A 17,199-nucleotide genomic window follows, 5' to 3' on the forward strand; every position below is an offset into this window, starting at 1 on the left:
TGAGAGGTTTACAGTACAGGAAAATTAATCATCTTATTTAAAGTGTAAATAGCTATTTGATTTATTTTTGGCTTTTATCCAGACATTTAAAAGATGTCTTTTCCCTCCTTTGCAAAGCTTTCTTTAAAAATACAAATGGTATTGAGGCCTCTCCTACAGATGGAGTTGTTCTGGTTTTCATCAGTAAAAACTGAAATCCTCTTGAGCAGTGAAAAAAAAATGAAGTAGGAGGGGAGAGATTTGATGCTCTAAGTGATGAAACTGAGAACTGAACATCAAGAAGAGGAAGCGAGAAAAGATTCACAGCTTCAAACTTGGAGCAAGATGCCAGAAGGCAAAGCTAGAGATGCTAGAAGGCACACTTCTTATCATCAAGTCTGCTACACATTTGCTTTTGACAGAATTTGTCTGGAAACTCTTAAAAAGACAACCAAGAGATAATAAACCTCAAACAATGGCAGTAGAAGGAATATCAGAGATTGGGATTGAAAAATGGGTTAAACTCAACATGCCTGGCAAATCATGATTTTATGAAAGGGTACTCTTATATCAGGATTTGTCCAATGCCAGGAAAAGAAGGGGGAGATTTGGTTCCTTTCAATATATATCATCTGACGTTGTTATTAATAAACTTGTACGTATAAAAAAGCAGAAAGTATTGTTAGCAATTGTATTACTGTTTTGTATGCCTTTATGTTTATCCTTGTTTTACCTGGTTATATTTTGCTTGAGTGGCCTCAACCAAGGAGTTAATCACCCTGATTTTTTTTAACTGCTTGAAATAATGTAATATAGATTTCAGAGAAAAATATTTTAAACAGTTTCACAGTATCATATAGTTGTCAGGAGAAAAAGAACAGACTCTGGACTTCATAAAAGTGATAAAATTTATTGGAAAAAATGCAACTCTTAAATCATACAAAGCAAACTTCTGATTGGATGCAGGCATGAATCATGTGTAATGCCTCCATAATTGATTGGTTGGTATGTGGATGGCACGAGGCAATCACACACCTAACTTTCTACTCTGATTCATTGACAATAAGAAACTTCTTACCTCACCCTAAATTGTAAGTTTTTGCTCTTTTGCTAATGCAGCTCTTTTAGTGCTTAGGCATCTCCCTAGTCATGCTGACCCTGTCAAGGACTGTGACTGACCATTGTCAGTATAACACACACCAGAGCATGTAGGCGTTAGCCTATGCTCACATAGTCATGTCCTCCACTAACCAAATATGTCTCTATACATAGTCTAACTTCATATGGTGTGGAAGAAAAAATACAAAGGTTTCGCTCCTTTTTTTTGGAGCAAAAAAAAAAATTAAAGTTTTAGCTTGAGGACTAGCCAAAATGCACATAAGTGCGTCTAAAGCAGAACAGATCTGTATAAGATTTGACTTAGACTGATAATAAAAGAGATTAATTAGCATAACTGGCTGTTTCATGTATGAAGATTAAATAGCCTTTACTGCAGATGTTTGCCGAGGAAAATGCTCCCTAGTGGAAGCCTATAAGCAGTTAAGATAGATTTGATGAGGATTTTAATTGTGGTTATGCAATTGGTAATGGAATGATTTTATTAAATGTCATTCAAAAGCCAATTGTGTTTTGGAACAGAAGGCTCTTAGTTACAAAATGCTTGGTTATTCCAGCAGTTCCATATTCAGGCAGCATGGGGCTATCCTCTTTTGTGTTTTAATTCCTTCTTTCTAAAATTTAAAAACAATTTCCTTCAAGTCACATGAAAAAGATGTAAATTCAGCTGCTTAAAAGCTAAAAACGCTCATCCTGAAATAAATCCACTAAATACAACTGAACCATAATATGGACACTAGCCCACTTCGAGGTTTTTGACACATTCCCTCATCACATTCTTATCTCTAAATCAGAAAGCTATCGATTTGAAGGGTGGACTATTTAGTGGATAAGGAACTGTTTGGATCGTTGTGGGCAGAGGATAAGAAGCTGTTTGGATCATTGTGGGCAGAGGGTTGTGGTCAATGGGTCTGTGGTCAGGACATGGCTGCTGACAAGTGGTATGACCTGAGGGTCTTGTCACAGGACTGGAACTCTTCAACGTCTTTATCAATTACTTAGATTGAGTGAATTATCAGCAAGCTTGCAGATGACACCAAGCTGACTAGTGTAGTTGAAACAATTGTCTAAATACTTATTTCCAGGAAGAACCTACTTAGATTCGTAGTAGTTTGCCTTGAACAGAAAATGCCTAAGAGCAGAGCTGTAGGGAGCAATAGGTTTTCTCAAGCCCTGCTTGCATGCAACTATTAAATATTCACTACCCTGCACATCAGACAGATAGAGGCAGGGAAGATGACTGCATAACATAATGGCTTACTCTAAGAGGCCTGGATTTCTTGCTCCACTGGATACTTCAATTCCCTGCTCCAGTTGGTTCAGGAGCTGGGACCTGTGTCTCTTCCGTCCCAAGTGAATGCAGCAACAAACTATAACACTCTGCTTCGCCCCTCCTCTTGAGTAATTATTTACCGAGCCTTGTAAGGTGGAACACTGGTGTAACTACAGTAACACTGGTGTAGTTGAGCATTCACAGCAGAGGACCATGTTTAACTCTTCCTTTTCTTTCTGCTCTCCTCTCTGAAACCAAATAAAGGACCATTTTGTGTTACCTACCCAAGAACCATAAGTGCTGAATTAATAGAAATGCACAATGACATTCTGACCTCACCTAGAATTCGACTAAGTACAAGGATATACTCTACAAGTGTTTGACTGAACTAGCAAAAGTGAGGACGCCAGTGCTATTTATTTGTGGAGCAAAGACTCAGTGGTCCTCACTGGTCCCTTACAACTCAGAATATTCTATCATTCTATGATTCTATGTTTCTATGTATAAAATATGAGTTTAAATGCTCAGCATGGTTATTAGTTAGCAAGCTCAGAGAAACTAAAGAGATATAAAATCCTTTGCAATGGGGCTGTATCTAAGCAGGGCTTTTGACTGAAGGAAAACTCCAGAAGAGCAACTGAACATTAAATAAGATCCTTCAACATTAAAAGAAAAAAAAAAAAAATAAAAAGAAAAGAAAAAAAAGGTTTACTGAGATTGCATCATGCTGACTGTTTGGGGAAAAAATTGTAATTTTTGACATGAAAACATGTTGGAACAAAACAAACAATTCAGTGATACTTCTTCAAAGGTGGACACTATCTTGGTAGGCAACTCTAATTGCTGCAATAGCTTTTAGGTGTTCTAACGCACTCAAGTGAATTATGCACCACACTGCTTCTGAATGACACAGCCATTTCTGCCTCCATTAATATGGAAGATTTCAGCCAAATGCTTTTAAACGACAGCTTCTCTTTATTTGTAATTTCAGACTCTATTGATTTCCTTCTGTTCCCTTCATTATGATTTCAATTGATTACCTTGGCAACTGCAATAACAATGATTGCACTTGACACTGTCTGAGACTCTTGAGATGGTATTTGAATAGGAATGGTATAATTTGGGGAAAAATGCCTACAAGAAGCTGCCATTAACAGTACACTTACATTTTACTTTTATTGACTTCCCTCTCTTTCAAACAGGGCCCTGTCAGGGAATCTGTTGCTACATATTGGTTAGGATTTCAATGACTCCTTGAAGTAGAAGATTCTTATTAACAAAGACAGCAGATTTTATACAAGTGTGCTTTTTCAGCACTGGAACAAGTCCTGGAAATCTCCATCCTAGACTAGATTTCTGCAGGGCTACCAAGATTGAGTAATGTTCCTGGACAAACCTGGCTTCTAGTAAATATCCTTGTACACAGATATTTCAGTGCAGATGATCCCTAATGGAAGGACAAGTTATTAAACATATACGCATAACTTTCTTAGTGGAAAACTGCCTGTTCATCTTATTTGGCATTTACATTCTTCACTGTGTATATACACCTTTCAGCTTTATTTAAGAACCGTTCTCAAAGTAGTAGCAGTTTGCTTCCTATGGGGAGAAAATAATAGTCAAAGTATATCAGAGCTATATTCTTGACAGAACAAATATGACAAGGAAATTAGAGTAAAGCAAATGACAAACATCTTTATTTGCAAACTGCAAAGGTAACACACATTCATGAATGCAATATTAAACAGACATATTTTTGCTTTAGTCATTGTGTTAATGTAATTTGATTTTGACTTTTTACCAAATAGTGTCTTCCAATTTAATATACTTTCCAGGAATGTCAGTCACTCGGTACTTTATATAATAATACCTTTCCCATTTTCACATGTATTGTTTCAATTTCAGAAATAAAGTCTGGTCAACTCTTTTTTCTTAAAAGCTATGGTGTTGGAGATGATACACTGAAGAAGGGTGACTTTGTCAGCTGTCATTCCTCTGTCAATTGTACACTTGAAATGAAAAGCTGTACTTTTCCTCCTCATCTATTGTTCTGTATGGAAGATGCAAAGTTATGGTTGGTAGGTACTGATGGCATTAAGTCACATGTTAGGAGGGGAAAACTGAACAATGGATTCAATCACTTTCTTCACCATGATAGATTTCTTCCAAAAGTTTCAAGTGTGATGGGAGTCATGAAAAGGTAATTGTACAGTAGTGAATATTGATTGTATTGTATCCTTATGCTTTCTAGTAAGAATACCATAGAATCACAGAATGGCCTGGGTTGAAAAGGACCATAAAGATCATCTAGTTTCAAATGCCCTGCTGTGGACAGGATTGCTAACCACTAGACCAGGCTGCCAGAGCCACATCCAGTCTGGCCTTGAATGCCCCAGGGATGGATCATCTACAACCTTTCTGGGCAACCTGTTCCAGTACATCACCACCCTCTGAGTAAAAAACTTCCTCCTAATATCTAACTTAAACCTCCCGTCTTACTTTAAACCATTCCCCCTTGTCAGGGCAACATTTGTAACCAAGCCCAAGAAATGTTTTGTAGTAATTGCGTAATGATTATCTTCCCCTTCTCCCCCTCCTCCTTCCCCCCCCCCGTGCTTCTTTGCTGTCTTTTTATTTTCTCCCTTTTCTTTTCCTCACCACCGTGAAGGGTCACTTATGCTTTATTTCAAGCAATCTTTGAGCCACGGGGTGGTGTGAGAATCCTTCTTTGTTTTTTTTTTTGGCTCAAAGCTTGCTTCCTGAGGTTTTTCTTGTGATAAGACTCTGAGTGACTTGTCAAGGAGGCAACTGATGGGTGCTAACTGTGTGACAATCAATATTGCTTTGGGAACATTTGCGAGCCCCTTCCCCCAGAGCTGCTTGCTCTGTAGAAGAGCGGAAGAGAGTGCTCAGCAGTGTTCACTGGAGGAGGATCTGGCTTGTGGCCAAACCGCTCCAGCTAAGTATGGAAGGCTGGGGGATGATGCCATTGTATCCTGCGAAGGCAAGATGCAAGTTGGTGCCTCCCTGCTTCCTCTTATCTGCTGGCAAGGCCAGAAAGATAAGAACAAAGGAGGTTCCTGCTGAGATCCCAGAGCCAGAAGCTGCCACCGCAAGGAGAACTGACTCAACCACCTTGGGTTTGAAGCTGCCAATCAAAGGAGAGCTGACTCAGCCACTTTGGATTTGAGCTGTCACTCCAAAGACAGCTGACTTGACCACTCTGAAACTATTGAAAAGGGGCAATCATCACCATGGTCGTCTCTCCATTGTGCTTCTCGTCATCGTTGTCAACAGAACAACTCTGCCTGTCGACCCACCGCTACTGAAGATCAAAGACTGAACTACGAACCACGCTGGATCCATGGTGGTGACTATGTCCCTCTTGATGCCTATAAAGACTCCTTGCTTCTTCTTTCCTATCTTTTCTATTGCCCTCCTTCCCTTCCCCATTACCCTAATTCATAATAGTGTCCGTCCTCCCCTTCCCCATTTCCCTGATTAAGATTTGTAATAAACTGGTCGGACCAACATTTGAACCGTTGCTTCTTAATCTCACGCCAGGTATAGAGATAATAAAAGAACCTCCTCTCCCTCCTATAAATTGGAGTGAGACATCCTGTCACTAGCAACCCCTGTAAACAGCTGTCCCCCCTCCTGTTTATATGCTCCTTTCAAATACTGTAAGGCCACCTTATGGTCTCCTTGGAGCCTTCTCTTCTCCAAGCCAAACAAGGCCGGTTTCCCCAACATTTCCTCGTAGGAGAGGTGCTCCAGCCCTCTGATCATCTTAGTGCCCCTCCTCTGGACCCGTTTGAAGATCTCAGTGTCTTTATTGTGCTGGCAGCCCCAGACCTAGACACAGTACTCCATATGGGGCCTCGCAAGAACTGAGTAGAGGGGGGCAATCACCTACCTCTCCCTGCTGGCCACTCCTAATGCGGCCCAGAACACAGTTGGTCTTCCAGGCTGCTATAGCAGCAATCTACATTACCCTGCCAGCTAAACCGACCCCCACCAGTCTGATCTCCCCTATCAGGAACACACACAGTGTCAAGAGCAAGTGCCAATTTAATGCCGCACAACAAAGCATTTTATACTCATACCCGTGATTGCCCAACTGCCCTGTGATCTCCCCAAACACTACCCCACCTACATAGCTAACTCTCATGTTTAAGCCGGGTATTTCTGCCTTGCCCCATTACACCTGGCCACAGCCCACATTTCCCCCCTCTCTATGCTAAAGGTTATAAAAAATGCTCAATTCCTTCATATCTCTCATCTTGGCCACGCAGCGGCTGATATATCACAAAGGCAGAGTGCGTAAACTTACTTAACAAATTGCGGAGCAAGGGCAATAAAAGCGGTGTTGTAGAGAGCAGGATAAAAATTTCCAAGCACCCACCCTATCATGCCCCTAAGTATCCCTTGAAACCAAGAGGTTGGGAATTTCAACCAGTCCAACCATGCACTACCCCATCACTGTTCATTAAGAGGGTTCTTCGTGGTGCTCTCCAACATAAGTCTCACCTCTTCCTTAGCAAGCTCAATTGACATTGTTACATTGTGATCCCAATCAAGGCAACAGAAACTTGGGATCCCCCCTTCTTCTAGTTCAATACACCCAATGTTCGGGCAGGCTAGCATGTAGTCCAGCGCCGACTTGGTGATAGACAGCCCCTGATAATGTAAGTCCATCAATCAATCACAGTAACGCCTCTCCTGTGCTGTTTGCATTCTTCAGTACCCAGCATGCCAACCATCTGATGGTTTTGTATTCTGATCAGTTTGTGACCAGATGAATAGAGCTTCAACAATGGTTTGTGTCCAGCTATTTAAGTACCAATTGTGATCGCAATCCGGATCCAATGTAGGGTTCTCCAGGCCGACTGCTTGCTTTCTCCTGCGGATCCCAGTGGTGTTGTGTATGTCTTCTGACGAAAGGGGGCTGATCGCTAGAGTAGCAATAACACATTGCCCACCGTATGCATTAGCTGGAATTGTGAGGTAGGCCAGCCAGCTGCAGCACAGCAAAAGGCTCCCTCTTGGCAGGCAGAGTGGCCTGACTGGTGAGCTTATAACAACCAAAGTGGAGTATTGCTTGTTGCCACTGTTAGACACTGAGGAGTGGGGAGGGAATGTATTTGCCATATTGGCATTCGGCCACCAACAAGGCTGAAGGAAAGTCCGATTCTCCACAGTTAAGTTGAATCATATGAGTCCACTTTTCCGAGTGTCATTATGAAGTGCTGTGCCCAATGTCAGACAAGAAGGGAGTGCTAAGGGAGTGACATTCCCTTTAGTAGCCTACATTCTGGCAGCAGACAAACTGATACACCAATTTTCCCCAAATGCCCCACCACAAACATCAGCACACTCCTTGCCAGAGCTGTTATATCTACAGGAACTATTGTTGCTGTAGTTAGTGGAAATCACCTGCCAGAGATCTGCCTCCTTAACTATATCTAGAATCCCATTGTCACCCTATATTGTTACCAATGAAATGTTAAAAGGCAAGGAGCTGGTGTTGTTCAGGGTATAGCCCTGGTTTGCAGCCCAATGAGGGCTGCCGAAGAGGCACAGACTAAATGGATCGCCAACTGCTGATAAGGCCAGGCAAGGGGTGCTCTCGTTGAAGTGTGATGTGAGATTCGCCAGCTGCTGCCAGAAATTGGAGGATCCTATCCCCAGGACCAAGGCTGGCAGACATAAGACCACCCACAAACTGGAAATGCTGGAAAAAGGAAATTCCTCAGGCGTGTAAACAGTGGCTTGACTGCTACAAATCACCCATTCTCCTGCTCCTGATCATCAGTCACGGGTGCTCGCTCTGTAATGACCAGTTGTACATTTCTTGCCGGGAACCTTGGCCTTGAGGCGTCTGCACACAAGCATAACCCTGACCCAGCCAAAGTAGAGTCCTAGGCCCTAACTATTCCCCAGTGCTGGTATCATGTACCACCACCTGGCCCATGGGTTGTCACAGAGCAGCAAATTAATCAGTCATTTTCCCCTCCATATGATTAATCGCCACCAACGCTTTTGCCAACAGCACACCATAGGTGCCGCTGTCTCCCCCCTCTCTAAGACGAGTGAGCTGGGATTTCAGTGACCTCTCTACTACCACCTGTCCGGTACCATTGCCAGGGATGCCAAAGATATAATGAGTGCCCCACTCTTGCATGAATCTACAGAACTTTAGAATGCAGTAAGCCGGGCCATTATCTGTTTTTACCTCAGAATTCCTAATGTTTGGAATGCTTGGTGTATGTGTTGAACAACATAAAGGGCTTTCTGACCCATCTGGGCAGTAGTGTAAATGACCCCAATGCAGGTGTCAACGGTAACATGCAGTTTACACCAAAGGCCAAATGGCCTATAGTCCATAACATCCATTTTCCATAGTGTGTTGGGTTCCAAACCTCGTGGGTTGACTCCCACGTCTAATGGAGCTTCAGCTGTGCTATGGCAGGCTGGACAGGCCACTACGATTCCCCTAGCCTGGCTAAGAGGGATTGCAAACATATGGGACAATGTCTTTTCATCCTGATGGAAGTACTACATGACTGCATGGCTGCAATGGGCGCCGGTATTTGAGTTAAGGCCACGTACAAAGCATCAGCCCTACGATTCCTTTCAGCCACCCATCCTGGCAAATTTGAGTGACTGTGGATGTGGGCTATGTAAACTGGAGCAGTGCGTGCTTGCAACGCCTTATACAGAAGAGTAGATGCAGTTGTGGATGCTCAAGCCACCACTTCGGCTTCCAGGATCTGAACGGAGGTGTCTGTGTAGACTATTTGCACATGGGACAGACAAGACCTGCCATCCCATCAGACTACAGCCAGCTTTCTGGAGCAACCAGAGGTGCCTGTCCAGACAGTAGGCCTGAATAACGGGCACGAGGACCAAGGAAGCTCTGGTAGTATTTCAATAGCAGAGACCAACTCCTCCACAGGGCTCCTCACAGATGTTCAAATGTCCCCTGAAAAATCAGCCAGGGACAACTGTACAGCAGAGGATAAGGTCAAGGCTTGCTCCCAAATCTCCTTTGTTATGGTAAGATGAATCACCATTGGTTCTCAGCCACTAAGCGCTATACAGTGTGTACAACCCTTAACGATGGTGTCAGCTAGGAGAGCAAACTACAACGGTACTGCTGTCACCCTCAGAGAAGAATATAACCGGAGCAGAAGTTGCTCCCTCCCAGTCCAGAACTGGAGTATTAACTCCCAGTGCACTACATGATGTTATGATGTGGAATACCGATAACCAAAAATCACAAAATAATTTCAATAGCATATGTATTTCCCTTATTACCTATACTGCAAATGTACCTTTCCTTTCATCCTTTTCCAAAATGTGCTAGGTCAAGTAGACAGCTTCTGGGTAGCCCAAGTCAGTCTTTAGAGACATTAACTACAGAGATTTTTCAAAAGTGATTCTGTCTATTCCTTTATGTTTGGTGTTATTAAAGCCATTTAAATTTTATCCTAACTTGCATGAAAACAGCTTTAGGAACTGTTTCAAGGAGCTCCATAAAAGTTCTGATTTAAGCTTACAAGACAGGCTAAATAGTCTTTATATAGGTCTACATTTTTGTTAAAAATGATTCCTGAAGATATCTGTGTAGGGTCTATTTTGAAAAATGTCACCTTGCCTTCCAGTAAATAGCCAGATGTTACAGCTAAATTGAGAAAACTTAGTGACATCTGTAATTAGATAGGCAGACTTCAAAAATTCAAAGTTCTTTAGGAAAACAGAGAACAGTTGTACAGAAAGCTAAAATAGAATAGTGTGCAGAAAGATGTGATAATGCAGAAGGAAAAAAGCATAGAACAGAGAATAACAGTGTTAAAGCCCAAAAGTATCATTTGCCTCAGCTTCTAAATGTTTGTCTCATCAGTACATGAGAGTAAATAGCAAATATCAAAAATATACTTGCTGAAATAAACTTAACCCTCACTTGCTAATAGTAGGACAAGGACTACTCTGGGAGTATTACCTTGTGTTTTGTTAAATTTGTCCGAAACATCAGAGGCAAATAGTAGTAAAGCAGAAGACACTGAACCTTCCTGCTGTATTATATTACAAGTAGTTGTTGTGCATCAGATGGAAGCAGAGGGACAGTCTGACAAAATTATGTCTGGCATGGAAATGCAAATGAAGCAAAGGTGTGTCATTGAACAAGCCCAGGTGGGAAAAATGCAACCACTGACTTTAACTGATGTTTGCTGAAAGTTTATGGAGATCAACCACTGAATGTGAACACAGTGAGGTGTTGGGTGGTGTGTTTCAGCAGTGGTGACAGCGACAGTGAGTGGGTCACCTCCAGTGATACAGATATTTACGAGCATGTTATGCAGACTCTTGTTCATTGCTGGTAAAAATGCATAGCTAATGGTGGTGACTATGTTGAAAAATAGTGTTCTTTATCTGAGAATTTTATATATCAAATAACATTATTGTACTATTTGAATTTGTTGTAGTTTCCAAGTAAATAACTAGAAGGCATTACTTTTGGAATGACCTACATACATACATGCGCACATTTAACACAAATAGACCTTTGTTTCCTTTCTTCTAATTCTAGACTATAGCCTCTACATAGCAGAGGGAGTACAGTTCTTGGACATGTATCTGAGTGGTACAAATGTAAATATATGCATACTTTTAAAGTTCAGGTACAAACAGATGTGCCTCTGTGAAGAAAAGATATTTTCCTAGAACTCACGTTGACATCAGGGGAAAAAATTGATGATAGTGTAGCATATTGATTTAATGTATCAAGATGTGCCACTTAGGATACTGCAAAAGTACAGTGCCATTATTGTGTAAGAGCAATTCTTGCCTGACAGTTTAATCATAGTGTATAATTGTCAAACACCTGTATGACCAGTATTATAGTTAAAGAAGTGTTCATTTTCTTTTAAAGTAAAAAGTTTTCAAACTCACCTAAAGAGTGAGATTGTTCAGATATGAAGTTTTATTGCTCAACCTAATTTCCACTTTATGATTTTCACAGAATCACAGAATCACAGAATCACCTGGGTTGGAAGGGACCTCAAGGATCATGTAGTTCCAACCCCCCTGCCTAGCAGGGCCACCAAACACACACATTCAGATCAGGTTGCCCAGGACCCCGTCCAACCTGGCCTTAAACACATCCAAGGACGGGGCATCCACAACCTCCCTGGGCAGCCCGTTCCAGGGCCTAACCACTCTCCTTGTAAAGACCTTCCCCCTAACATCCAACCTAAATCTTCCCTCCTTCAACTTCGATCCATTTCCCCTAGTCCTGCTGTTGTCAGCCCTTTTGAAGAGTTTACTCCCCTCCTGGGTGTAGGTTCCCTTCAGGTATTGATAGGCTGCAATGAGGTCACCCCGCATCCTTCTCTTCTCCAGGCTGAACAAGCCCAACTCCGTCAGCCTGTCCTCATAGGGGAGGTGCTCCAGCCCCCTGATCATCTTAGTTGCCCTCCTCTGGACAATTTTATGTTTTTTTTTTTTTTTTTTTTTTTGTTTGTTTGTTTGTTTTTACTTTTCTTTCTAAACAATGGAAAAAATGTTGAATTTAATTCCATTTTGCCAAGTTCCGGATTGCAAAAAGAATGTCAATTCTCTGAATAGCACCCTAACATTTGAAAAGCAGCCTACAGATGCAGCTTGTCTAACATTTGGTGTGCTGGAACAATCGTAGTATCCTACTCTGTTAACTTCTGTAGTTTACCAAGAATTGAAAAATCAAGCATTTTATTCCATTTCCACTAGCTTTTCTTCATACTTTTCTTTCATGTGGTGATACACTGCAAAATTTGCTTTGTGTTGTGTGTGTGTGTGTGTGTGTGTATAAAATACTCTAGTTAAAGAAAAATGAAATTAACTTCCACAATGGCAAAATTCTTAGCTTGGAAGAATGAAAAGATTGTTGTAAAACGTTATTATAGAGCTGTACTTTCTCTGAGCTTGAAAGTAAGTACTGTAGCTTAAAATGTATTTAAGAAGCTAATGGAATTAGCTGGCTATAATCAGGACTGATAGGAACATAAGATTGAAGCTGACCCAATAAAGTACCTTTTTCAACTGGCCAGTTTTTTAATGCTTCCTGTGTGATCAGTTGTCGTCTAATCAAGCATCTGCATAGACTGTAGGCTTCATATAATGGACGTCATGAACTTTCTTGCAGCAGTTCCTATTATGAAATGTGCTGTTATGTGAAAAGCTGGGAATCAAAGAATTTAATCCTAAAATAACATTTTAAGGAGCTTTGAAAGCTGAAGAATTATGTTGCCCTTTGGTTGCTTAGATTGTAAAAATAAGAGTGCAGGAAAACTCTAGGAGCAACCACTGCTTTTGTCTTCTTTCTCCAAAGACTTCATAATACTTTCTGAGACCTTAGTCAACTAACCCTTCCTTTTTCTGCTCATCTTTCTCTTGCAGCAAAAAAGCATAAACTACGCCTTCCCTGCTCGACCCTCTCAGGAAAACAGAAACCTTAGAGAGGAAAACACATTAAATAGTGTGCTTTTATTTAGTTTTGCTCTCACTTACATCTCTTTTTTTTTTTTTTTTTTCTAAGTTTTTTTTTTTTTTTTTTTCTCATGTCTTTTTTTTTTTTTTTTTCCCTTTTGTACAAGTCACTCAGTCATTCCTCTTCCTAATGGTATTTTGTTTCTGCCTATCCCTCCAACTACAAGAGCTTTTTTGGTGCAGGTTCTTCTGAACAGGAGAAAAACCTCCTCCTTCACACACCTTCCTTTCACACACTGTGAAAGAAAAGAATGGAGAAGACTTCTCTTTCCAATCAGGTTTCCTAGAACTGACCTTTTTTCCCGGCTTAAGATGTTGTTGTGAAGATATATTCCAAGCTCTACTGAATGAGATCTTTTCCATAGGCAGGCAGACAGACAGATAGACAGATAGATAGACATACAAGTAGAGGAATAGTCTTTTACTTAATAGAAGAACTACATTGCTGAAATATATTGTCTTTCTGCAAGGGAAATGGCAATCTAGACATTATCATTTGGGTCAAGACAAGGTAAAAAAAATTGGGATATATTATGACATAGTCCCAGGACAGCTGAGTAATAAACACAAAAATGTTTCAAAAATCCTGTACGAGCCCTTAGGTAACTATATGCATTAGGATTATTATGAAGTATTTACTTGCTTTTCCTTCAAAAAGTACTCAGGATCACATTCATTCCAGGGTTCTGGGGAGATCTTATTGTAGCTTTTCAGTACTTTAAGGGAGCGTACAAACAGGAGGGGGAAAGACTGTTTATGAGGGTGGATAGTGATAGGACAAGGGGGGATGGTTTAAAGACAGGGGAGAGTTATATGTTGCATTGCCTCCTACGGTACTGACCTAAAACCAGGCCAGGACCAAATGACTGCACACACACACCAATACGATGAACAGCAAAATGGCGTTTATTACACGTGAACTCTAGCTTATATAACCTATGTGCTTCGTCTACGCCCCTAAGGGCACGTGCCACACATCAATCATATAGCAGGGAGAGGGCCTATCGCGTCACAACCCGTGGGGGGTCTCGCAGTTGCTGACAACAGTTATATTAGATATTAGGAAGAAGTTTTTCACTCATAGGCTGGTGACGAACTGGAACAGGTTGACCAAGGAGGTTGTGGATGCCCCATCTCTGAAGGCATTGAAGGCAAGGCTTGATGTGGCTCTGGGTAATCTGGTCTAGTTGTTGGTGACCTTGCGCATAGCAAGGGAGTTGATCATTATGGTCCTTTTCAACCCAGCTTATTCTATGATTCTAAGATTCTATGATTCTTTCCATACTGACACAGTTTCAGGCATAAAAGATCAGTTATCATAACCAAAAATGTTTTTTTTCCATTATCTGTTTAACATCAACACCTGTAAGAACTTAACATATTATCCAAGAGGAAGAAAAGACTTTTTAGATTAAATAGCATTTCTTAACATTTTTATTACATGCCAAGTACAATTGCTGATTTTCTTCTACATAAAATGGGTTAGTTAAAAAATTTACAAGCCACAAATTATCATAATAGATAGAATGAGGAAAAGTAGACACTGAATTCTTTTCAGAGTAATAAGTGCATTTGATGTTTCCTTAGTGAGCATACAGGTAATGTTGTTCAAAATGAAGTAGTACATGCTTATGTGATATTTGGATAGCTGAAAGAATGTCAGCAAAACTCAAGTGTATACACCTGCTCTTCTCATCCACGATGCACAGAAGGAAGTGGTATGGTAGTTACTGTTCTTTAAGGACAGCTGCTTAATATTCAGACAAGAAGTTAAGATGCTTCTTTAAGAAGCTGTCACTGATCTGAGAATATCTCCCATAATAAGATTAGTAAAAAAATTTGGCCTTGATAATATGAAGACTAATTGCATCTTTCTGGGTTGTGAATGGCATCTGATTAAATGTTATCTGGTAAGCTATTGCTCACTGTCTCACTTCAATTTATAGGAGGGAAAGGAGGTTCTTTTAATATCTGTATACCCGGCATGAGATTAAGAAACAGCAGTTCAAATGTTGGTTTGACCAGTTTATTACAGATCTTAATCAGGGAGATGAGGAAGGGGAGGACGGGCACTGTTATGAATTAGGATAATGGGAAAGGGAAGAAGGAGATAGAAAAGATAGGAAAGAAGCAGCAAGGAGTCTTTATTGGAAGCAAGAGGGGAATAGTTACCACCATGGATACAGTGTGATTCATAGTTCAATCACTGACCTTCAGTAACGCCGGGTTGTTGGGCATTGTTGTTCTGTTGACGATGACAGTGACCACGGCAATGATAGCCACCTTTCAGTGGTAGTACAGACTTATTTGTAAGTCCAAAGTGGTTGAGTCATGTTCTTTTTTGGAGTGACAGCTCAAATCCAAAGTGGTTGAGCCAGCCCTCCTTGGAGTGGCAGCTTCTGACTCTGGGATCTCAGCAGAAAACTCCTTTGTTCTTATCTTCCTGGCCTTGCCAGCAGATAAGAGGGAGCAGGGAGGTGCCAACTTGTATCTTGCCTTCACAGGATACAATGGCATCATCCCCCAGTCTCCCATAGCAAGCTGGAGTTATTTGGTTGCAGGCTAGATCTTCCGCCAGTAAACAGTCCTAAGCACTAACTTCCAAAGGCAAACAGCTGAAATTGTCCACACAGTGATATTGAATGCCACATGACAACACCCATCACTCACTCATCTCCTAGACAAATCAGTCTTATCATTAGAAATACCTCAGGAAGCAGGCTTTGAGCAAAAAAAAAAGAAAAAAAAAAAAAAGAAAGAAAGATTGTCAGACTCACGTGTACCCAAAGTCCAGGTTTCAAGCACTGTATAGTAATCAACTTTGTAAGTGAGCTTGAAAGCACACAGCTTTTGTCAAAACTGCTCCTGAGCATGCTGAAATATTTCATAATATATGAAAGCCAAGCATTTCCTAACATTGCCATTAACCAAGTAGTGAGGATATGCTTCCTTAGTCTGCTTTGCATATTTCTCATGGCTTAAAATAAATGCCATATAGAGTTCTTCCAATCAAAATGAATGCTATTTTCAATGAATTTATTATAAACGTTAAATGTTCCATTTTGATTTCCAAAACTGTTTTATTTTATTTTTATTTACATATTTATCCTCACTTTTTTTTTTTTTTTTTTTTTTTTTTTTTACTTTACTTACTCACCCTTCATTTCTCTTCCCTTCTTAAACAAGTTGTTCAATAAAAAATCTACTTGTCAAAAGTATATATCTTTCTCACTGCAGCATGGATCACTTTGATTATAAGTTTCATTTGCATTCACTATTAACCACCCATACACATTTGCTCCTGCTGTAAATGTCAATCACACTTTTAAGTGAAATGTACTATATACTTGTAGGAGAAATGAGAAAGACTTGTGTTGCCAGTGATATTTAATAAACTGTTGTGTGGTATGTCTGTCACAATATTTGGAATCTTTTATCAATGTACCTATTATGTCCAACCAATAAGTTGTGCATGTCTAATTTTTTTTTTTTCCTGAAGAAATTATCACACTTTCATGTATATTTTTCCTTTCCATTGGTCCTTATGAACTCTTCAGCAGAGGCAGCAGATTCCAGAAACTAATTTGCCAAGACAAATTTTAATTTATGCTTAAGAAAAAAAAAGCTACTGAGATTCAATCATTTATTGCTTAACGAATATGTATTTCAAGGGTTACTTAAATTATAAAGATTAATAAAGCAGAAGCGAAGTCAACAATCTATTTGGTGTTCAGGAGTTCACTTGTGATATATTGTATATGAAGTTAAGCATACTTTAAATATTTTATCCTTCCATGCCACAAAGTCTCAGATTTTCATTACTTATTTACTAGGAGTAACCACATTCAGTTATTTGGTGGCATTCAGTAGTAAATCATTAAATCACTTAATAAATCATAACCAATTATAGCTCTGAGTAAGACTATAAGTAATCTGTTGCTGCTTGAAGAAGAAAAAGTATGTGCTTGCAGATCAGATATTTTTTAAAAGGGTGATAAGTGATACACTTCATAGTCAAGAGTTTAATGAAAGCTTCTATACATTTAGTTAAGAAATTATTTGTACAAACTGACTATGAGATAAACAGAGCTGTGCTGGGTAGTGAACTGTATCTGTGACCTCAAAAGATGATAGTCAATTGAACTAGTTCTTGTCAGTTGTTAGTCACTAGTGATTTTTCCCAGAACTCAGTTTTAGTGCAAATCCTATTCAACACTTCTATCAGTGATTTGAATGTAAGAATGAAATACATTATCAACAAATTTGTTGATAACAATAAACTTGGAGGTGCTGTTGACTTC

At 40.1% G+C, this 17,199-nt stretch overlaps 1 pseudogene; it reads right to left on the reverse strand.

Annotated features, from left to right (window-relative positions):
* Nucleotides 1-7,343, reverse strand: part of LOC122164602 — a 28,654-nt pseudogene extending 21,311 nt beyond the window's left edge.
* Nucleotides 7,344-17,199: the final 9,856 nt, after the last annotated feature.

The sequence above is a fragment of the Centrocercus urophasianus genome, unplaced genomic scaffold (assembly GCF_019232065.1).
Source record: "Centrocercus urophasianus isolate 14NV4802_14NV808 unplaced genomic scaffold, USGS_Curo_1.0 seq_27, whole genome shotgun sequence".
Taxonomy (NCBI): Eukaryota; Metazoa; Chordata; class Aves; order Galliformes; family Phasianidae; genus Centrocercus; species Centrocercus urophasianus.